At 25.0% G+C, this 25,551-nt stretch overlaps 1 protein-coding gene across 9 annotated transcripts in view; it reads right to left on the reverse strand.

Annotated features, from left to right (window-relative positions):
- Positions 1-25,551, reverse strand: part of LOC122860080 (protogenin-like) — a 101,591-nt gene that overhangs the window by 48,356 nt on the left and 27,684 nt on the right. For 2 of the 9 annotated variants that reach the window (XR_006374426.1, XR_006374423.1), the window contains exon 1: positions 3,038-3,254. The exons of the other annotated variants lie outside the window; for them this stretch is intronic. The gene's annotated coding sequence lies outside the window, so the exon portion shown is untranslated. Of the gene's footprint in view, positions 1-3,037; positions 3,255-25,551 lie in introns of those variants that run through there. 9 annotated transcript variants of the gene reach the window in all.

A 25,551-nucleotide genomic window follows, 5' to 3' on the forward strand; every position in this document is an offset into this window, starting at 1 on the left:
ATTAAAGGATAAAAATTTAATATTATATGCTCAAAGTATTTAAAACATAAATTTCATTATTTCGTTTATTATTAATTATAAATTATTCAGCTATATTTGATATGAATCATAACATTACTTTGCATTATGTAAGTTGGTTGCATTTGCATTGTAGACAAAATTTAATATTCATACACAGTAAAATGATAACAATCATTCTTCGAATGAATCAAATAGACAGAAGTATATACAATTGAATTCAAGAACCAACTAGCTGTAGTACGATAAATAGTATACATTATTGAACAAAGAGAAATGAATTTATTAAGATCCTCACATTAATATTCTACCTTTATGTTGTAAGAAAAAAATTTCATTGCACTTTTTTTTTTCATCCTTTTTTTCTGTTATTTTTAAATTTATGAGCTCTAACTAAACTTAAAGTTGAAAAGATTGTAAAATTCTGGACTTTGTTCGATAGCAAGTGAACGCCTCCAAACATAACTTTATAGTACTTAGACTACACCTTAACCTTTTCCTCGTCATAACCGCATACTTATAAAACTTCATCTAGCTTTTTGATTATGGCACCAGAAAAAAAAAATAAAAAATAAAACTTAAACTCTTGTGATTTTATCTTTAGCATACTTGAATTTAATTTTTTAAATATGCTCAATAAAAAATTTTATCTTTTTAAACTAGAAAAACCAATGTAAATTAAAATATTCCAAATTTATAGATCAATAAAAATAGAGATATTTAACGACTCTATAAATAGATCATCATGTCAACCCATCACATATACATTTGACCAAAAATTATGAAAATAAACCACTCTGAAACTACTGCGGTATAAATTGTAACAGTGCGATATAACTTTAATCAACAATGGTATATATATTTACAATAATAATATAACCAAACTATACAAAATAATTGGTTAGATTATAGTACAACAAGTATAACTCGTATTTGTATAACTATCAATATTCAGACAAAATAATAATCGTAAACTATATTGTATATCCCCTGAGGTAGTAACTGAGCTTTAAGCCCCCTTGTGTGTAACTCTCTGACTGTTATAGACGCGTGTTATATACGTTGTTCTGGACACATATATTTGAATTCTGACAGATGATGCTATATAGCATGTGATTCAGTATTGCATTACTAACATTGCACTTCTATTGAAAGCACCTCTTGCCAGTATACGCTTCGCTACTTTTAACAACCAAGACACTTCGTGTGTAATAAATTATTCAACCATCAAACACACATCAAAAATCAACATAACAAATGTTAATTTACACAAAATATATATAATGTAATGTTTAGAAATATTTAATTGTTGTATTTTAAATTTTTTCAGATGGAATTAATTTAAGATAATTTAGCTATTTATATATTTTGTAAATTTTTTTTTGCATAAATAAAAAGATCAAAACAATAAAATTTAAAAGAAAATTTTCAATCAAGTTTATAACAAGTGTTTTTTAATACGAAAATTAAAAAGATCAGTAAAAAATTGATGATAGTTTTCTGCATAATTGCTATCGTTTACAATGTCATGTTACGGTCGATATAACTTCTCGGTTCTTCTGTCAACTTGATAAATTGTGGACATAGTACAGAGACCATCAAATTTAACCGAATTTCCTGAGAGACCCTAAGTTTCCAATGACCGATAGTCAAGTTGGTATAATATCACGTAAATTATTTATTAAATATATCAATATTGACTCTATTATGACGCTCAAGCTGGCTGACAAGTTGGCCGCAAAATATTTTGTGGCCAGCAACTAATTGAGGTTTGATATCTCACGTATTTATTTTATGTTAATTTATTTAATTTTAATCAGAGTAGCGAGCTTCGATTACATATTAAAAATTCAAAATTATTTAAAAATTTATTGCATCTGACAAAACATCAATACTAAATAATTAACCAAGACTTTAATTCAAAAACAAAAATTTAATCTACCACTTGACATTCATTAACTTTTTGAAACATTCAATAATTTATTCATAATGGACTTAACTCAATGTGAACTTTTATTTATTAACATGCACGTTGGGTAGTTTGAGTTGACTATATTCTCAGATACCTTCTTGGTTGTATCACCTTGAATTAATTATGTATGTTTTTTTTGTCTTTTAAATAACAATGCTTTTGATTATTCATTTTTTAATTTTACATTAGCTCTAGATCACTTTATCATGCTTCCATAAATTTCTTGATTTCGATTGAGAATGCTTTTACACTAGTTTACTGATTTAAAAAAAAAAAAAAAAAGAAGAGTGTCTGCAGACAGTACAGAATTTTTGTCGACTCGGATTTCATTTACAGTTACAAATGTCTCGTTGACACGGATATATTTCCATTAGTGGAAATAGGTTTTTTATCCAAGTGGTCAAAAAGCTGGCTTATATTCATTTTTTTTTTCTTGGGTATTGAATTTATCCACAAAAAAAAAAAAATAAAAAAAGTATACAAATTGATAATTGAATACTTTACTTAATATTTAATATTTTCGTTAAATAAATTGCAATGTAATTTTTTTCTTTGAGTTTTTATCATCCACAAACAGTAATATAATATCATCATTTTTTTTTTTTTTTTGCTAATAAGAATGTTGATGAAAAATTTATATCATCCGGTAATGAAAAAAAAAAATATATATATACCTATCTCTGGTATCTTGTTAACGATAAAAAAATTTTTTTAAATAATGTGAGTCATAAATTTCAGAAAAAAAAAATAATATATATGTCAAAAAGTAAAAAGAAAAAATAAGTCTCATCAAGTCATCACTGACAAAATCGATATCAACTTTAAAGTAAACTGTTTTCTTTTTTTAACTTGGCTATTACATTTTTTTTTATTTTTTTTTTAAGTGAGTATTCATGTTGGTATATATAGAAAAACGTGTCACAAAACGCGACCCCAAGGAGCTGACTAGCGATACCACGAAATTGCAATTTTTCATCCTAAAAAGTTAGCATCGTAAATTACCCATGGTCAAGATAACCTACTACAATTGTCGGGGATATTCTTTACCTTTTTCAGTGGTTCTATTCCTCACATTTTTTTTCCATATCGTCCTCATTATGCACTCAGTGCACGTCGAGCTTGTCGTCACGGAAATGTAGCGATATTATATTTCGTATTTATATACAACACAGTAGTATATACAACCACCAAAAATGTTAACATCAAAACGAAGGCTTAACTTGGCACAGAAATGTCAACAAAAATGATTATCAATCTATCTTACCTGTAACAAAAAGAAAATATTTTTTTTAACATTAACATTACATAAAATTACAACATAAAAATAACAATAATTAAATTTTAATTTTTCAATCTAAAACAAAGCGACAATAGTTGATATTAAATAAATATTCTTCAACATTAAAATTCAAGATATTTACAACAATGCTGTAGTGAAAATTTCTGTGGTTAAATTTTAGAGCTAAAATTATGTGTTTTAATTCCCTAACGTGGTGACACTGCGGTATCTTCGAACAATTTAAAAGCCACAACCTTTGTACAATCTCTCGGTTATAACAAGTTGATGCAGCATACAAAATTTTAACAATAAGTACTTGTATATTGTTGAAAAAATAAAAATAACATAATCAAATAATAAAAATATTTAAATAAAATAATTATCAAATTAATATAATAACTATAAAAATTAAAATTAACAACATATATTAAAATAACAATTTAAAAATAAACAACAAAATTTTTAATTTGTATATTTTAATTACAATTAATTTCTTCAAAAAAAAAAAAATGCTTGCATATAAATTTAGTCTGGTTGTATTTATAAAATTTTAAATTTAATAAACTTTGATATAAAAATACATGGTAATATAATCAATTACCATACGTTAATACATTTATTATTTTTTGGCAGTGCACATTGGAAATTCTAATGAAATAATAATGATAACGTGTAAAATATATATAAATGATTTAAGCTAGTTAGCATTAAGTGACATGCTAATTGGGAAATATGTGTACTCTGTCAGGTCCATTCACGATTTAATTTGTGTATATAGATATGGCAGTTAAAAAATCGAGGATTGTTTATTCAGATGTATACTATATATATATATCATCAACATATATTTAATTTACAGATATGTAGCTCGCTGAATATTCGTAGAAATATATTAAAACGAATAACTCCTTTTAGCATAAACATGCATCGCTAATTAAATCGCATGTATACATTTATATATTTTAAATAATAAAAATATCATATATACAATATTAAATCTGGAAATTTAATAACAATTTTTGTATTGTTAAACATAACTTGTACTTTGTTTTGATAAAGTGATAAATATTCCAGGATAAAACTTGATATGAAATTGAGTAGAAATGGATTATTTTTGTATTTTATTCTACTGGTAATGGAAAATTGAAAATTAATTTTTTTTCAAGTGAGTGACATTATTAAAAGAATATGTTTAATTTAGGATTAATTTATTTTAATTGTTACATGATACTATCCAGGATTTATAGAAGAAAAAAATACAACATTTTATCTTCTTCATGTTGAGACTGTAGATTAGTGTATAGTGGATTTTTTTTTTTTTTTTTTATTCAAGAAATAAAATTACCACTGAGAGAAAATTAGCACTGATGTTGCTCGTTATTCATGAGAGATAATCATCTTATTAGATGAAGTCCCTCAAGTTTGAACATTGGCACGGCGAAACATTTCAAGAAAATTTAACAAAAACAAAATTTCAGGTTTTTTAATCTAAAAATAAAACTCGAAAAATTACCACATAAAGTAGTTTTTAATTTAGGGTAATTTATTGTATCAGTTTAAATATTTTAAATAAAAAAAAAGGGGATGATATTTGATATTTTTGGTATACGCATATAATATCATTTAAATTTTTTTAACTAATAAATTTTTTGATCAAAAAACTTTATTAAATAACAAGACGACTTATAAATACAATACTTAAGTAGTTTGAAATTTAATGAAATTTAATAAATATATTATGAAACTATGGAATTTAAAGTAAATTTTATTATAAATTCAACCACACTTGCATATTTTATATGATGACCTCACTATAATTTGTAAGTGTTATCGCACGTATATGTAAATGTTACAAAAAAATGTACGGACTTGTGTTGAGACCAACTGCATACCGGGTATGTGCACCCCTCGACGTTTTTAGAATATCTTTACCAATATTATTATTATCATTTTTTTTTTGCTCATATTCCAGTAGCTGTATATTTTTTTTTTCTTGACTATGAATATATTGTAACATACACATACCACACCAACTTCATTGAAAACATAGTTTATTATTTATTCTAGAAAATAAAATAAACAAATTCTTTTTTTTTTTTTCTATACAGCTTTTTTTTTTCGGTGCATTTCTGCTGGTGAAGAATTTCACGCGATTTGTGAAAAGCACAATGTTGCATGATTCATAAGAATCATAATTTTCGATAAGGCTGGTGGAAAAAAAAAAAGAAAAAAAAATCTTTTAGAAATTTTTTAACATGAATTCATGTGAATTTATATATCTTAAATAAAAATCTAGGTCAGTTGAAAATGCAGTATTACTTTAGAGATTTTTGCATCTCATAGAGTTTAATCTTTTTTTAATCTCTCAACAACGTTAATAAATTATTGAAATAATTCAATTGTTGAAAAGGTTAGTTGTCGAGATAAAATTGTCATTAGCAAGTCTAAAATCGATTAAAAAAAAATTATTTATAATTTAATTTTCAAGGATAATTATATGAGATTTAATTAATTAAAAAAATTAATTAATATATACATTATAAAATGTTTTAAAATATAAATTTGTAACAATTAAGATATCACTAATTTTGTAACCGATAAATTAATGAAATTTTATTATTTGTTTTCGTAAAATAAATTAAATTCTCATCGAGTGTAATTTTCAATGTAATTTTCAATGAGTAGAAAAACAAATAATAGTAAAGGATAAAATAAATTGAATTTATCTGAGAGATTTTAATGAGAGACTTTGACAATCATTGACTTTAATCGTAAACTGATTTTCAATAGGTACAACCTATGGAAATTTTTAAAACCCCTTGAGTATTTCATACGAAAACTAAACATAGAGTTTAAAAAATTGATAAAAGAGTCTTCTGAATTCAAGTTTACAAGTGTATAGAAGTGAATAAATTTATTTGAAACGTGCAAAGTGTATAAAATATATAAAAAAAAAATAACATATATATTTTAATCATGAACATCTACTGTATAAAGATGTTCTTATTTAAATAAAAAAAAAAAAAAATAAACAAAAGAATAAAATACAATAAAAATTATTGTATATGTTATGTAAAATTTAATTATTATTTATTTCTATATTCACTTTGATAAAATTGAATGGGCATATTTGAAAATGACAAAGGAATATTTTCAAATATCTTGCCAATATTCAAATTCCAAATTAGATTGCCACACATCGCGAACTCGCTAATTGTACAAGCTTTTCACGTTATCTCTAGTCGACAAGTGAATTGCTATTATACAATCCCCAGGGATAATGCACTTTGCCTATCTACCTCAGTTTTATTCCCCAGTGGCTAGCTCAAACGCTTGTGCAAATGTTTTCAATAAAAACAACAAAAAAAAAATAAATAAATTTAATGAAAAAATAAAATTAACTATTCAAAGCAACGAGTACATATGTGAAATTCAGTCAATATTCTGCGACAAAAAGTTTCTACTATTATACAGTTAATTGAGATTTTTTTTACTGATAAAAATAAAAAAAGGAAAATTAAAAAAAAAATTTAAAACTTAGAAGCGTTGTGGTCTACCGTAACTCTTAATTAAACAATTTATATTTTCCACGTATCGATATTTTAAAAAGCATCATAGTTTTTTGAGAAAATATTTATATAATTTAAAGAATATTTAAATTGCAGTTTAAAAAAATTGTCAGCAATGTTCTGATGATGCATAAGAAATAAGAGAATAAATTAATATTTATCAACTGATTAATTATACTTTGACGTAATTAAAACCATGATATCATAGGATTTCTAATTTCAAAAGTAATTTGAAATTATTGGAGCTATAATTACTAAGATTTTTCTTGATTATCATCAAACGTTCGACAATTGAGAGACCTATTAATTAAGTATAATGATTATATTTAATCACTGACACAAGTCTACTAACTAATGAAGTAATCAAGTGTTTACAATGACACAACCACATATCAATGTGGAAATTGCATTTATAGTATTACGTACCGATTAACTGTAAAAGGGCCAATTAAATTCACTGAATCGCACTTCTGTATGCATCATTGATATCGGACAATTATTACAAGCCATCAATTGCAGTAACTGTACAAAAATGAATAATCGAAAAAAAAAGATAAAACAACCCATTTACATTTATCTTTGTCACAGGTCTTTAAAAAGGAGCAGATATGTTTTGAATATAAAAAAGTTTAGATATATAAAACCTTTATGTTTTTAAATTCAAAAAAAAAATTAATGTCCCATGAGTATACTTTTTTCAAATGGTATATAAAAAACTTTCAATGCTATACAAATTCGTTATTTCTTTTTGAACACTTTTTCTCAATTGACGCCGGGGAATATCGTTTGTATTTGAAAGTAAACAAAACATGTTAAGCTTCAATATATCAAATAAATAAAATAAATAAAAAATTTATTTAAAAACTCTTGTTATATGTAGATTGCAATACATATGACATTTCAATTGTTGCCACTTTGTCAAAACTTTTATCGATTAAGAAAAAAACTGTTGAATGTGAAAATAAATTTTTTTTTTTGAACTTTAATTTAAATTTTATTTATAAAATAAAAATTGTATTTGAAAAGAAACAAAAATTATTTATATTGTAGATTTTGGATAATTAGACAGGATATTGCTCAACTATAGAATGGAAATTGTATTTCAGTAATTAAATTCTCTGCACGAATAGAAACCGGAACGATTCAGTTCCTATTCTCTTGTCGTGCTAACGAGAGAGATACGCATCCAACATGATTGCCCTTGGAATCTATAAGGTTATATACAAGTTTTTCAAACATATATGTATATATAGGGTCCATTTATTCTATCGATTTTCAGAGAACCAACTCATCTCTACTACTAAAACTTCAATCGCTTCTAGACTATATCAACGATTTGCATACTTTGTACCTCTCTCGTGGATGCTTGGAAAATCCACACGCTAGTTGAGTTCGTGTGACATGCTACAGTAGCTAATTGCATTACCAAATCCCACGTTTATACACAAAACTCTCTATCTTTCTCTTTCTCTTTCTCCCTCACTGACACACATACCAACACAAACTTACCAATACTGATTTATCAGTACGTGTTTGTATATTTCAGTAAACCTAGAAAATTTACATGTATATGTTGTAAAGGTGTTTATTCAATGTGTTTTGGGACAACGATGGTCCAAAATTGCCTGACATTTTCATCAGCGACAATTCCATATTCGTATTTTAGAATGACACTGGATAAAAGTCATTCAATGTGTTTATATTATTTCACTAATTACCAATAGCAATTAATAGATAATTTTGAAATTATAATACTGGGATAGACTAGAGTTATATTAGCTCAAATTTAAAATAGAAATATATTAATAAAATATAAAAGTTTCAAATGAAATTCCATAACGTTTTGTAGTATGATTAGAAAAGTTCAAAAGAACCGAATGTGTTCTGGTTATAAAATCGCTGCTCATATAAAAATTCACAATAAAATAAAAAAAAAAGCACAAATGATTCTAAAGCTTTTTTTGATGAAAGCACCACTAAAATCGATATTGTAAAAGCGCACAATAGTTTAGCATTAAGTGAACATCTGATAGCTCTATCGCCTACATTCTATGCCTGGTGTCACCTTTAAAAAGCTTTCAAAAGTAACTCATGAATACTCTCCTAACAAACTCATGAATTATCCTTCTTTTTATTTTATCTTATATATATAAAGTCTCCACAACTATTACCTTCGTATAAATAACAGTACAATTCTCGTTTTCTTTTTCGTTTTTATGCTTTTTTTTATTTTACCATCAAAGTTTTCTGTTTATTCATGTGAAAATGTTTTGAATTATTTAAAGCTATACACACTGTTTTTGTTTTTTTTTACAGTCTCGTAAAGTCATGATAATTTTAAATTCATTGTTTTTTTTTTTTTTTTATTATAAAAAGGGCTTGAAGAAAAATATATGAAATCGTTTAGTGGGTATATACTTGAGACTAAATGATTAGGGATAATAATATGTTGGGGAATAATAAAGCTCAAGAATGATAATCTCTGATACTCAAAAATTTCTGACTTAAGGGTCTTCAAGATGACATCAGACAAGATATTGAAATACCGTCACGAACAACGTATTTAAGAAGCGTCGTATTGCGGAATGTCAATATCAATATCTCCCTTTCCAAATGATAGCATAAAACATCAATTTTGTCATTAAAGTTTTCGCATATGTCTAATTAAGTTTAAATAAAAGAATTTCTCGTGAAGCATTATTTTTAAATGCATTCATTGAATAACAGAATGAAGTTTGGAATTCGTGATATACATCAGACATTAGTTCATTATATCGTAAACTACGTGAAAAAATAATACAAGTATACATTTGTATATATTTATTAAACTTTTCTTAAAAGTTTCCAACAGTCTATATAGTAATAAAAAAATAAGACCAAGACAATCTTTTGAATTTATTTTTATTTTTTTTAGTATAGCCAGAAGAAATCTTAATCATTCAGGCGGTAAAAATCCTTCAAGCAATTTTTTTTTTTTATACAATTCGCAAACAGAATCTTGAGTTAACTCCATCTCTTTGGTCAAAGTAAGGAGTGATATTTCAAACTTTAAAGTAACAGTCAAGTTTTGTGAAATTGAAAAAGATTTTTATGTTTTTGTCATGCCCTTGGTTCAGTAAAAAAAAAAATTATTAAAATTAAAAAAATTGGAATATTTTTTAATAGAGAAATAAATTTAATAAAAAAATTATCAAAATAGAGACATGGTTATTTTTTTCATTTTTTCAGAATTTGGTAATGGAATCATAAAATACATCTAAACGACACCATAAACTGTTTTCCAATTTCCTATTTAAACATATAAACGCTGAGAGGTATTAAGTTATTAATATTGCGATGTTAAATTTAATACGTTATAACGTTTGTCTATTTTGTAATATATAAAATTGATACAAAAAAAGTTTTTTATGCTATAAAACTGAGTAGCTTATAAAACAAGACGAGAAAGTATTCCTGGTATTGCAACTACAGTATTATTATTGACTGCAGTAAAAATGTAATCTGGAAAGACGATTTAAGATGAAAGCTTTTTCTACAATGAAAATACTATTTTTGTGTTCATAATTTTGATAAGTGTCGAAAAATAAAGATAAAAAAGGATTGGAATTTTTAGAAAAATACATTTATATGTTTAAAATCTTTTTTTATTTTCATAGAGCATTATTAAATTTGTTTGCTCAATACGTGGTAAGACTTGAGTATATATAGACAACAGCTTCATAAAAATATCGAAATCCATTACTTAAAGAAAAAAAAAAAAGCTCCATAATAAATTCATCGAAAATAATACTAATATAGCACTGTATGAAAAAGCACATAATATACTCTACATTCTTCAGATAGAAGGGTCTTTATCACACGATGATATTCTCTGACAAATAAAAGTTTTGTAAGTCATCCAAACATAATACTTAAACGCATGACGTTTAGCTTAAATATTTTTTGATATGTCATTTCAACAATATTAAACTAAGCCAAGTGACTTTCTATACTGTCGTCAAAGTTGTCAAGTTGTACATATATTTTGTTAACTTGAAGTAAGAGTTTCACGATCTCAGCTGTAAATTTTGACATTAAGAAACTTTTTAGTATAAAAGCTGGATGGTATTTTCAAGACAAATTCATCTGAAAGCCAGTTGAGATAGATGAGTGATGTGGTTTTCTTACGATTGACAAATTCATCTCACATTCATGTTATTCATTAGCTCTAAGACTTCAAGACTGATTAATTTTAATATATATATACACTCTCGTATTAAATTAATTTATTAAAAGTAATCAAAATTTAAAAAATACGTGCTAAAATATTCGTATACATTCGATGCATCTTTGTCATATTAAAATAATATTATATAAATTTTCATATTATATTCAAATTCAATAACTATTTTTGGTTGTTTTTTTACTCTTTCAATGAAATTCCGAGTTTCATATTCGAATCACGGAAGAATAAAAATAAGAAAAAAAAAAAATCAAAATTGAAATCTCTTTGATAACACAACGAACATAATGGAATATCATATAGAAAGTTTCATACAGAGACACTTCAAACAAATGCAATTACGCCTACTGCAGAATGTTACGTCTTCATTTTTTTTTTTTATTATTATCATTTTTTTTGTGTCACAACCCCGGCTGCTCAAATTACCTTTCTTTCACTCGTCTGATTCTACTACTTGTATATCTATATCAACACATGGCGAATGAGCACCAACGAGTATACGAAGGAAAATTGAAATCCACTTTTTGTAGCTTGCACGTCGCTTTGCAATTTTCCTTGGGCTGCTCGGATTGTTGCCCAAATCTGTTCTCATTTTATAACTTCATGCCAAGAGAACACTTATATTCTCATGCAAATCAAATCGACATACCTCAAAATAATGTATGTAATTGATGATGATGAAAAAAAAAAACCAATACTCAATTTTTTTTTTTTTTGGCTTGGAGATATTCTTTTTTGAATGGTGCACTGACTTTTGACCTAATTTTTTTTTACTAAATTGTGGACTTTGATTTATTTTCGTCTTTTGTATGATATTATTTTAAAACAGCTCTTGGATTTCATAAAAAGCTTTCTATATTTGTTTCAATTTGCTTCTATTTTAGCTACCTTTTTTTTCTTCAAGTGAATCTCACTTGTATAGACTATGATATAAACTTTGTAGATTGCAATAGATCGCAATTGAATATGAGCATAATAGAGAGATTCTTATTTTATTTATTAAGATGTTTCAATTTTCAAATATCTAAATATAGTTTAATGGAAACCAGTTGAATTATGCATTAACGAAACTATTAACGAAAAGATTTAAATTTATATTTTTTATTTCTCAAAAAACTGAACTAGTGATACTCGTGTAAAAAAAATTTTCTATACTGTCGTGTCAATGTAAAAAATTACAACGTAGATTTTACTATGACATCAGACAGTAATGTAAAAGTACAAAGAATGTACACATTTTTTCTATTGATGTTTGTGTTGCAAAAGTCTAGAACTGACATTATTGGAATCCAGCCAAAAGTCGTTCCAAGATTGAGCTTTGGATATCACGATAAAATAGTATGTTCTCTTCAACAACGTTTCTTTTTTCATGTATAAGATGAGTCAGCTAATTTTTTTATTTTATTTTTTTTTCTCCTTTAAACTCTTCTTTGCTGCCTAAGGGAATCGCATGTTTCATGAACTTTTCTGACTGCAGATAGTTTTTTTCAAAAATTTTAAAAAAGTTTTTTCAAAAATCTATGCTTTTATCATGGCAATTATATGAGTAGAAGATTTATATATAAAATTAACAGAGATGGTTTATATGACAAGTTGAATATTGGATTAATTATAATAATTTATAACGAATCCATTAAAAGCACTTAATGGTATAATCTTTAAAAATACTCACTTAATAAAATGCACGGATTACGGTAGCTATTTGATATAAATATATTCGTTTCACTAAAATTACATGTACAAAGTTGGGTAATAAATCTCTGTACATTTTTCAATTAGTCGATTTAATTTTAATTATAATTTAATTGTAAAATCAGTCGTTCAAAGGATCAAAGAAAATGTCTAGAATTTCATACGTTTTGAAAAAAAAATTATAGTAATAATTTACTAAAAATAACGAAACAATTTTAAAATGATAAAAAAAAAATATTTATTGAAGAGAAAAATTAGTTTTTTGGGTATACTAGAAATTAAATTTGCAAGGTTGTTGATTTTCGTTTGTTTTTTTTTATAGATTATAGTTTAAAAAATTTAAAAATATGCAAAATTAAATTATTAATATTATCTTTATTATTTTTTCTCATTAGTAATTAAAAATTTAAATGAAAAACATTTTAAAGTGAATGTTTTTTTTTTTTTCTTTATAATATGTCTCATAAACAATAAGCATAATAATCCTAGCTTTACATTGAAAAAATAAAATATTATAATAACCTAATAATTTGAGGATGTAGGAACGGTTTCTCTCAATTTCATGGTAAAAGTTTTTCCCATTATACGTGTTACGTACAAAACAAGTTAGGTTTAATAGTAAGCTATAAAAGTTTTACACTTTTTCACAGCTGTATTGTAGAGTGCCAGAAAACTAAATAAAAAAAAAATAAAATAAATAGTAATAATGATAATAGATGAAAAAAAAAAAAATTATAACAAATAAATAAACAAGAAAAATTGAATTTTCTTGTCATGAAATTTTGATGAAGATGATTTTAATTTATATGATGGGGAAAAAAAAAAAAAAAAACAGTAATAAAAATAATAATTAAAAGACTTGTAATCAGAATAACGAGCATTAAAATATATATTCTCATAAAAGTCATTTGGACGGCAATTCGCACGGCATTCGCGAAAATTTGTCGTTTTCACCATTTGTTTGATCATTTTGAAATAGAATCAGCAATGAAAGATGCAATCTTGACTCGTCGGGAGCCAAATGAGCCATGCAATTAATATGAAGCTTCATCGCACTGGTGCCACATTAAGGACAAGTAGTTTTTGGAATAGGTCACTTGCATAAATCTGCTATGTTTTATAATTTATTACTGTATTTTATTTTAATTTTTTTTTTAGACTTTTTGCTATTATAAATAGAACGCTATCCACTTCACTCTAGTTTAAAGATTTTTTTTATGTAATAGCTGGGTGTTGTTTAAATACAAGTCATGGTAAAATATAAAATTTAAAAAAATATAAAAATAAATAAAATTTAATTTCGAAAATTTAAGAACATTTTTATTATGAAGTAGTTTAAATACTAGAAATATTATTCCGTGGAATTTTTATTCAGAAATATTTTTTAAACACAAATATGACTGATTGCAAAATTACAAAATTTATAATTGATATAAAAAAAATAAAAATAGTTGAATTTAAATTTTAAAACTTTCAAAATAATTATATTTAGGTGATGTTTGAATACCTAAGAAATAATATCATGAAATTTCTATTTAATAATATATTTTTTTTAAACAAATCTACAAAAAAAGTACGGAATTTGTCGTTGAAATATTTCAAATATTTTAAAATACTTTTAAATTTAATAACAATGAAATTCTTAATGGAAAAATCAAGATGAATAAAAATATTGTCCGAAAATTGTGATGGTGAATATCACAAATTTTCTAGAAAATAAAAAGAACATAAGCGTATTTTTTTTTCATCGCTATTCGTAATAGGAAAAGAATTGATATATTACCGCTCTAGATGCTAACACCGAAACGATTTGGCAAATTTCCAGTTTTGACTTTATCAGATATATTCGCTGGGTTACAACTCAGTACTTTCAAAACCAAAGTGAAATTTAAAAAAAAAAGAAATAAAATTATATTTTCATCATTTATAGACAATTTGTAAAATAAATTAATTTGCAAATTTTAAATTATTCAAATAAATTTTACTATTTAATTTAATTAAAAATTATTTTTGTCATTGGAATGTCAAAGATTCATGTAGTCAAAAAAATTATCCAAGTAAGAGTTTATAAAACAAGACAAGACTAAATAAAGGCTCTATTATCTCACCAGAAATATTTTTAACGTATGATAACATAATTGATGAGAGTGCTTAAGCTACTTGATAATGCAAATATGAAAGCTTATTATTTGCAATATACATTGTATATATCTCATATTAATTGTGCATTTGCATCAAATTTCATGAAAGAAAATGGCTTCATAATAATAATAATTGTAAAATACGGCTTGTTGAAAATTGTAGTCTGTGGATTGTGCAATGAGGATGAATAAAAAAGATTCGTATATAGGCAAATGCATGAACTGTAAATAACGTGAACCTCATGATTTCCCGTAATTTCGATGCCAATATTCTATGATGGCTGCCACTATTGGTTGAGTGGACATTGGATGATGTGATGAACGAAATATATAACTCAAAATTATCTGGAATTGATGCTTTTCTGATGGTGTAATTTATCATAGACTAGAAAATAAATATCAAAAAAAATATACCCAGTAGGAAAAATAGATAAATAAATATTTGACTGTGCATAGTTTGAAAAAAAAAAAAAAAAAATGCAAAACTAGCGATTGTAGGTTGATATTAATTTTGATATCCATATTGCAAACTTGTTTCAGTTGAGTGAGTATATACGAACAAATGAAAAAATAAATAAAAAAAAAATAAAAATTCAATTGTTGGTCAAAGTTGTGGAAATTAATATATACTGGAGGTGGTAAAATAAAAAGCAATAAAGCATTTGTATTGCAATTTTGGAAAATACACGCCACAAACATGTTACAAGTTTTATTAACAAATAAACGAAATTTAGTAAATAGTGTTGTGGTGTTATAACGAATATCAGTAATTCAATATGCAGCTCATACAGCGAGAGGTAAAAAATCATGATAATATTTTTTATTTTGTAATTTGAGGATAATAGATTTTCAGCCATATATCGATGCTCATTAATTATTAACACATGGCATATCATAATTCATATTTGACAAGTTTTAAGTAGACAATTTCCAAGCTCAATGTGCACATTTTGTCTTCAAGTCAACGACCATGCCAGGGTAAAACTTTTCATAATCCGAAAAATCAAATGGAGTGTCAGTGACAAACTGTCACAGAGGTCGAATAATTCTATCTGCTTCAACAGATTTATTATCACATTTTTCTTCTTTTTTTTTTTCATTGGAATAAATTTATATATACGAAAAGAAAATAGTAACAATTTTTGAAAAAACAAATGCATTTTGAGATATGATTACTTAGAAAAAAAATAACAACTAACATCTAAAAAACTAAATAAGTACGTATATTTTTATTCGTAATAAAAATAAAAATAAAAAAACTAAAATAGATAAAAACTATTTTAAAAAAAATGTTAGTCGTCTTTCGTAATGTCAAGGTATCATGATGGTAGCAATTCAGAGGACAAACGAAAGAAATGAAACGAGAATAAACGGTGACTTTTAAATCTACGAGATTTCACCTCTAAGATGAGAAGTAGAGTGAAGAAGTCCCACAAGCACTCGTATAAACGAGGTCATTTGTACATGTGCCCAAGTTAGTCGGCCAATCTTTACTATTTCGTTCTCTTTTTCTATTTTCTATCTTTGTCTATTTTCCTCCCTCTTTTTTTCCTCAATTTCTCTATCTAAATGTCTCTATCTTTTTTCATTCCCATTCCAAAAGAGAAAAGGGGTATGCAACAGACCGTGAGAGTTCACAGTGATTGCTGTCGTTTCATGGAATTGCCGGAGGGTTAGACACTCACATACCTTACTCAAACATAATGTAATCTATGATACTAATTAACAATATGTATATACAAAATTGTCAAACTTTTACTCATATTCAAAATTTTAAACAAGCTCATTTACGTCAAGTGTAAATAATAATATATAACATAGTTTAAAATAATATAGCGGTTTATCATATCATTAAAAAATAATAACAATAAAAAAAAGAACAATTTTTCAACAAGTAAAATAATTTATCAAATTTATAAATTAATTAAGTGTTTTATAAATAAATGATTTATTTAATTAAAAATTTTCATATAATTGAATTAAAAGTTTAGAAAACATTTTATAAATAATACCAATAACCCTTGAACATAAATGAAAAATCCAACTGCATGGAAAATATCAATTATTCATGTGCACAATAAAGCTTAAGGTATACATACAATGTATTGTATTGAAAACTAGTGATTTACACAAACCATAACATTATTTACAAATCCCTGAAGTAACATAAATCAGAGGTTATGATAAAGTCACACAGACTTGTTCATAGTGGTGTGAACTTCAATCTTCATCTCAACGATTGCTGTCTTCTTCGTTTGCCACATTATTTTATTTATTTTTTATTTTTTCTTCTTTGAACAAACTAACCATCTATATAGCTAGTTTACCAAGTTCCTGTATCCCTTGGGTATCTGTTTTCTATCTAACCCTTGCTCTTAAAAAAAAAAATGTTTTCTTCGTATATAAAAAAAAAGTACGATACTTTTATAAGAACTCTTCGAAGCTATGCAAAAGCACGCAGCCTCGTTATTCAACGCTGAGTATAGATGTATGAGCTTGTATTGCCCAAAGCTTTATAAAAAAATATATAGAGCTTTTTTTTATTTATTTTTTACTTTTTTAGATAAGTGTTGTATAAACTACTCTTTCTCATGTACATTTTTCAAATCTTTTTCTAACATTTATAGCTTTTCCAATCACTTTTTTTTTTTTATTTTAATATTTTTATACTTTTATGATGTACAGTGTAAATGTTTGTCTTGTAAAAAAATTGTTAAATAATTTTCTATTAACGAAAAATTATTTTACCAATGAAATAAAAATGGATAAAATAAATATTGGTATTTATATTCTGGAGTGAATTAAATATAGTTTTCTTTGGATTTTTTTTGTTATAAATTTTCTCGGTGTAAAAAAGAACAATGAATTTTGTGGAATAGGAAAACCTCTAAAGAAACTGTAGAATTTACCTTGAATAGATATATTGGTATATATACTTGAAGTAAAAAATATTTTTATTGCAGAAATAAAAAAAAATAAAGAAACAAATAAAATAGATGTAAGCTGTAAAACGAAATGTCACAAATGCTTACTGACCTCAGAGTTTTTTTAACTTCTTTGGCAAGAGAATAAAAGATTTTGATTTAACATGGAGAGAAAAAGTAAGATTGCGCTTAGGTACTCACGAGTCTCAGAAATTTGTCTATTCGTTTAGAAAAAATTACTTCTGGAAATCAGCCAATAATCGTTGAGATGACGTAAGTTCACATTGCCATTATCAATTTTTTATTGAGATTGAAAATAACTTATAACTTGTTAGTAAATTTTATTAAACTTTGATGAATCATTCGACATTTCTTGCATATGTAACAAGTTGAATAAAAAAAAAAATAAAAAGAAAAATAATACTATCAAAATTTCTTGATAAATTTAAAATGAAAATAGATAAAATAAACTGCAATTTGCATGAGAGTTTATTTGCTTCAATTGTTACAAACACAATGGATAAATTATCAAATGCAATTTCTATTATTTTATCATTATTTACGTTAATAGCTTTATGAACATAATGAATTCTTGGTTGTTGAAATGATGGTATTTTCCTCAACAGCTCAATTTAGTAAATAATAATTGTAGTATACGAATACATTTGTACTAAATTATATTTGAACAGTAGAATGAGAAAACAGTTTTATTATCAAAGTACAAAACTAAGTGAAAGTGATGCGGATTTTGTAGAAATAAAAAAAAATGTACCTTCGAAAAGTTGGCTTGTTGAAAGGTTTTGTAACTTACCCATTTCAACAATTCACAATGGTAATTAATCTGCTTGTAAAGCTTTTCACTGTAAATTCTAAAATCTTTTAACAATTTTACTATTTTATATGTGATTCTATTTAAATTGTCTATTTAAATCGGTTTATTTTAATGAATTTCTCAAACCCATATTTTATCAATTTTAAAATTAATATTAAAAAAATAATTTAAATAATTTATACTATATTGTCAAGTACAAAAATAAGTAAATTTTTGAGTAATAAAATGCATGATAAACTTAAAGTTATTAGTATAATTTAACCACAACATTATCTAAATGACCGAGAAAATTTTTTAGCAACTATTTTGAATCGTTTTGCCTTCGTAAATGTTACTTTATTTTATAAATAATTTAAAACCTATACCACATCGTTATACAACATGGATTAATAATTTACATTCCATTAAAAATATAACTATTATCCATTTACCTTTTCTTCTATGTTTTTTGTAAATTATTTTTTTTTATTTTAAAAATTTTTTGTGATCAAGTTTGCTTCATAAGTAGCAGAAAAATGTATTTAATTTATTTTTAATAATGAAGATTGAAGCAATTAGCATTTGTAAAGAGATACAATTTGGAAATTGAACCGTCAAAGCAATGATACAGCTATTTATTCTCATTAAACTACATTTTATTTCTCTCTATTTGAAATGGAGACATTTCGCACGTTCAGCTATTTTAAAAAGCAATCGTTTGGAAAGGTGATATATGTGTATACTTTGATCAACCCAAAAGTACAATGTACAAAGTTCCGATATAATTTTTTTTTTTTTTTTTTTTATTCCTCGAGGATCAATGGTTTTAAAAGATTGATCAGCATTTAATTTTACCCTCGGTTTTATTCTTTATTTAACCCTAATTTTAAACTGCATATCTATAATCTAGTGTTTGATTACTATTAAAAAAAAAAATGTCATTCAATAGGGAGAAAAAAAATTACTTTAGATGATAAGGCTCTACTGATGACTGTGGTTATATCCCGAGTTATCACGCACAGTGAAATAAAATTTAAAACCATTTAAACAAAATGATTTTGTAAAAAAAAAAAAAATAAATTGAGTCATGGTGATAAATACACAAGATGACAACAACTTTTTTCAGAATGATGTATGTCAAAGAATTTACTAAAACATATATCGTTCAAAGCCTTAAGTTGAAAAGAAAAAAAATATTATCAGGCATCAAATGGCGCACGCAATCCAAGCTACGAATAATTCGTCGTAACTTTTTTTTTTTTCGTTATCAGTATATCAACATAAGCTCATATAAATTTACCAAGTGAACGTTCAATTTAAGGCTCAATTATGTTGACATGAATGTGATAATTTATATTTTAATCTTAAATAAATTAGTAAGCTCTAAATAATACATAAAAAAAATTTTAAAAAACAATTAAAGATTGTGTAGAATAAATTGAAAGATAAAAAAGTGGAATAAAAAAAATATATATATTTTATTTTCCAATGACAATTAAATTTTCTTTGACATGCATTGTTTTGGAACAATAATCACCAAAATCAAAAGAGATTCTCATGTACACACCTCTTCTATCTTTCCAGCTAATTAGACAAAACTCGACTGAGCTTGGTTACGAGTTCTTAATAAAGTTTACAAAGCAAAGCCCACTAAAAAAAAAAAAAGTAAAAAAATCAAAGTAAAGTTGAAAAGAAGAATAAGAAAAAATAAAAAAATAAAAGTAGATTGAATGGTTTCTACATGTTAGAGTGCATTGTTGACGAGGCTTTATGAAATTATGATTTCAGTATGTATAGCTCCTGTGGTTGACAGATGCCACAAGAATATCTATGAATTTTTTATTCCCTGCACGCGCGATGCACTATCAAGGGTTTTCTTCAACGCGAAAAAAAAAAAAAAAGAAATATCATATAGGATCAAAAATAGGGTGTGGTTAAAGTTCATGTAGTACACAAACACATTCTGCTTTTGCACGTTCTGTACTTTTTGCACGTACAATATATACATAGACCCCGTGAGAGTCACTACTTAAAAATGCATTTTCATGTCTTCCGTTTTTTTATTTTTAAACTTTTTCTTTTTTTTGTCGAGCCCTACATTTTTCTTTCGAAAGGTTTTCATCTATACCTTTGGTTTTCTCATCTACCAAGCTATCAAGCTTATCTAAAAGCACTTTCTTTTTATTTTAGTATATCCTAGAAATCAAAATTACAGTCTGTGATAATTCATAAGAAAAATTATATAATTCTTTTATTTTTAAAAGATAATGTAAACTTATTTTTATATTTTTTTAAAGAACGCATCAAGAGATATTTTTAAAAATATAAATTGAAACTCATTGTTGGCTCAGACATACATAATTATAAAAAATTTTACTACAAAATCAATCAATAATTCAAATGAAATTGAACAATAATCTAAACAATCAAAATTCAATGTAATATTTATGATGTATTATTCAAAATTTTATGTTTGTATTGTTGAAATGTCCTTTCAAATATTCTATTGTTACAACATGACGGCTTTTAGAACGTCTAATGCATTTTCCAAGATTCTATATGTACCAAAATACAGAAACAACAATTTATATATAATATATATATTGTATAAACCCGGTTCACACTTGATCAGAAGTTTAAGTATTTCCATTTGGTCTTACTATTGTTAAAGTTTGGTAACATTGTTCATTGTTTTATTTAGCTTAAATATACACTACCTATGGGATAAATCAATTTATCATGTTATCACCTTATCAGAAATATATCTTACATTTATAACTGAAGTTTCGTTAGATTAAAATCTTTGTATTTTGAATTACGTTGTTGTGTAATGTTATAATTTTATCTGTAGTTATAACAAAGTTAACGAAATGAAAGCTTAATACTTTATGAATATTTTTATCTATATATATATTTTTTTTTGGACATTTGTTCAACGACTAAAATATATATATCTACTTGAAATAAAAAAATATATATTTACTTTAAGTGTAGCGGAAAAAAAAACTAAGCACATGGCTTATGTGAAATACTTTTATTAATTTTATTGTTATTATCATTCTATGTTTCTACATAGTTATATATATATAAAATAAATGTCACTATATTCTGAGCTATAGCAACCCACTCGCAAATACCACTCAATACAATGAAACTACTTCAAGTGGAAAGACCAAAGCTGCGGGCAGGCGTACAATAATTCTACTTTACTGCCTCGAAAAACGGTAAATATATATACGACGATTGAGTACCGACAATATACTCAAAAATAATCCTATTCCAATTGATACATTTTTTTTTTATATTAATATTATGAAACTAATAAACAAAATAACAAAAAAAACAGTCGATTTTTGATGGAATAAAAATAAGCTGTTTGTCGTATTATAATTTGAATAGAAAAAAATTAATTTTATTATAAAACAATTATAAACAATTGAAATAAAGTCGAAATAATTTTAATATTATTAAGGTTTTTATTTTTTATTAATTATTGAGTAAAAAAAAAATGATAAAAATTAAATGGGGTTTAATATTTGTCAATGATTTAAGTAATATCAGGTCCACTACTTTTGAATGGACACATGATGTGAAAGTGCACTTTGGGGCTATTGATAATAGGATCCACTACTACTGATTTCCATGACAATGAAAATCACCGAGTAATCCCGATCTACTCACGTAAATGTTCTATAAATTGCTTCGAAATGTCGAGTCAAATCACATCGTACATTGAAAGACGATTAGTAACTTTCCCAAGTCAGTCAATACTCAATTTTAGTTGCAATAATTTAATTTTCATTAATTATATTAATTAATTTTGTGTGTTGATAATATTTAATTTTTAGCGCTAAAAATTTGTGTAAATACGTATTCATCAACTCAAAATACAAGAGAAACACTTGAAGAAAAAAAAAAAAAAAGAAAAACAAGATTGCATAAATAGCTTGCATATGGAATTATACACAAATTTTTTTTTTTATATTTATTTTCTTTTAAAAAAAAGTTTTTCAAAAAGAAAAAAAAATGCTTTATAAAACCAAAATAGCATATTAAATTTCTATAGAGTTTATTCACCACCAGGCAATCTTTTATATTTTTCTATTGAATGCAATTTTTTATTTTTTTTTTTTTTTCTAACCGAGCCTCAAGTTTTTTTTATCGTCCATGTTTGTACAGACAATATCTGTAAACTTTTATGATTTTATCTTGTTTTACTATACGGAAAATATAATCAAGCCAAGCCCATAGATAGACAACATAAATTTTTGATACATCGATTATTTAAATATATGTATTTATAAATATTGAAGCATGGAAAAATTAATATAAAAATGTCGAATTTAAAAGTTATTGGAAAAGAACAAAAAAATTTATGACATGTAAACACAATAAGCCAAAATAGCTGATCAATTTTTTCTCATCTGTATGATCGTTGGTGGAAAAATAGAAAAGAAAAAAAAAGCAACATGGAGTAATAAAAAAAAGCCTATATACTGTAACCCATTCTCTTGAAAAAAAATAGCTGTCCACATGGTAGCCACGAGTGACGAGACTGCACTCAACTGTAGCAAAAACATGGGCTTGCAATATGTTGAAAAAGCGATCTGTATACACAGGTAAATATATATATATTAAATTTTTACAAATATATGCCTCCACAAACGATATTATCAACCAGCTTGCGTAACCTCGTATTTATCAATTTTAATCCAAATATGAAAAAAACGAAATAACAAAAAACAAAAATATATCCAACACAGTAACAATAATATTTATATTGTTAGTGTTTTTTTTTTATTCGTGTAAATGAAAATGCATTGTAGTTGTATGCTGCAATTAAAGCTATCCGTTTACAGAAACATCATCATATTGAAATGTTAGTCTGAACGACACGAGCAATGCTTTTAGTAGAAAAAAAAATTCAAAAAAAATTTATACCAAGTGTAACAAAATTCATCACTGATATGTAGCAATTTCAAATGAAGGTTTTTTTTTTTTTTAAACAATTCAGTGTATCGATTAATTCAAATAAAATTAGTTACATGAAAAAAACAAAAAAATATTGTAAAATAAAATGGAAAATTTATTTAAAGGTAATTTAAAATCAGCTTATAGGTTATTGAAAATAAAAATTATATAAAAAAAAAATAACATAAAATGCATTAATTGAGAAAGAACAATATAGGATATTTGTACATAGGTACCAACATAAAATAAATGAAATAGCAATATTTAAATAATAACCTCACATGAATTGCACTTTAGTAGTAATGCATGTGTATAAATTCGTTATCCTAATTATCGATGTATATGCAAACGAGTGGTTATATACGGAAACAAGACATTTTACAAAGCACCTCTTCATTTGTGAACAAATAAATTGCTATATATTTTTGATAATTATCATTGAATATATGAATATATTTTAATTAAAAAAAAATTTAACTTTTAATTATTGCAAGAATAAATGACTTTTAATATGAACAAAATATATCTTTATACGTATAAATAATATCTCTGAGCATAAATTTAACTCAAGGAGTAAAAATTTTTGTATCTGCATTTTTTTTTTTTAACAGATAAATGACACCCATGAGAGTTTTTGCAAGGTGGATTGTAAGCCCCTAGATGATTGTCCGAATATAAAGAGACAAGTATAGAGATAATTTTACTTCAACAATTGTGCCCTTTGGAGTAACAAAATATATTCTTACAAATAACTGTATCACGCGAATCATTGTGACTTGGAAAATATATTTTCGTGTAAATATATTTTTTTTTTTTCATCTAGCACATTGAAAATAATTCGAAATTTGAAATTAAATAATTCAAGTACAGTTGAATTTATGGAAATGTTTTTTTTGTAAATGTTTGTAGTAAATGAAAAATATATCCATTATATAATATTTAGAAATATTATTATATAACTGTTATTTCATATACATGTTCGACACATGTTGACGTTTGATTTTCCATCTAAAATTCACATTGTTTTTATTCAAATGAAAATTGAAAAAAAGTACGAGTATAATATTCAATATAATTATATTCTATTAACGTCAAAAAAAAAAAAAAAACAAAAACAAATATGAATAATATATTTTTCGTTAAACAAAAATAATAAAAGTAAATAATTTTGTGAAAATATTTAATGTAAAATTTCATTAAATGTAAATTAATATTTTATTAAAACTAATTACTTTTTATTTTTTATAAAAATGAAATTTCGGATCATTTTTTCTCATGAATGATCGTTGATGGAAAAATAGAAAGAAAAGAAGACCAAAAAAAAACCTATATACTTTTTCTTTTTTCTAAAAAATACCACGATAGCCACGATGACCCACTGCAATCTGGAAACATGGGCTTGCAATATGTTGAAAAAGCGATCTGTATACACAGGTATATATATATATTTTTTTACAAATATATGCCTCCACGGCGATTTATCAACCCTTGTAACCTCGTATTTTAAAATAATCCAAATATGAAAACGTACAAAAGCCAAAACAAAAATATTGAAATTGACAATAAATTTTATTGTTAGTGAATATTAATATTTCGTGTAAATGTAAAATTTTACAAATGTAGAAAATTAAAAAAATATGTACACTCGAAAAATTTGTTTGAAACATAAAATAAGTGTAATTGGCAATGAAGCAATTTTACAATAGTTATAAATTCATGTACCCAAATACCGCCCCAAATAAGCGGGAGGGGCGGTTTTTTTTAAATACATGTAACTATAATAGAATAAAATTAAATAAATACAATAGATAAAATCAAACGATAATTTATTATAGAATAATTTATAATAATAATAAATATTTTAAAATCAAATTTTGGTATAAAAGAAAACATTTGAGATGTTAAAATTTCTGGACGTTATAACTGATGGTACTCAATAAATTTTGTGATGT

The sequence above is a fragment of the Aphidius gifuensis genome, linkage group LG1 (assembly GCF_014905175.1).
Source record: "Aphidius gifuensis isolate YNYX2018 linkage group LG1, ASM1490517v1, whole genome shotgun sequence".
Lineage (NCBI taxonomy): Eukaryota > Metazoa > Arthropoda > Insecta > Hymenoptera > Braconidae > Aphidius > Aphidius gifuensis.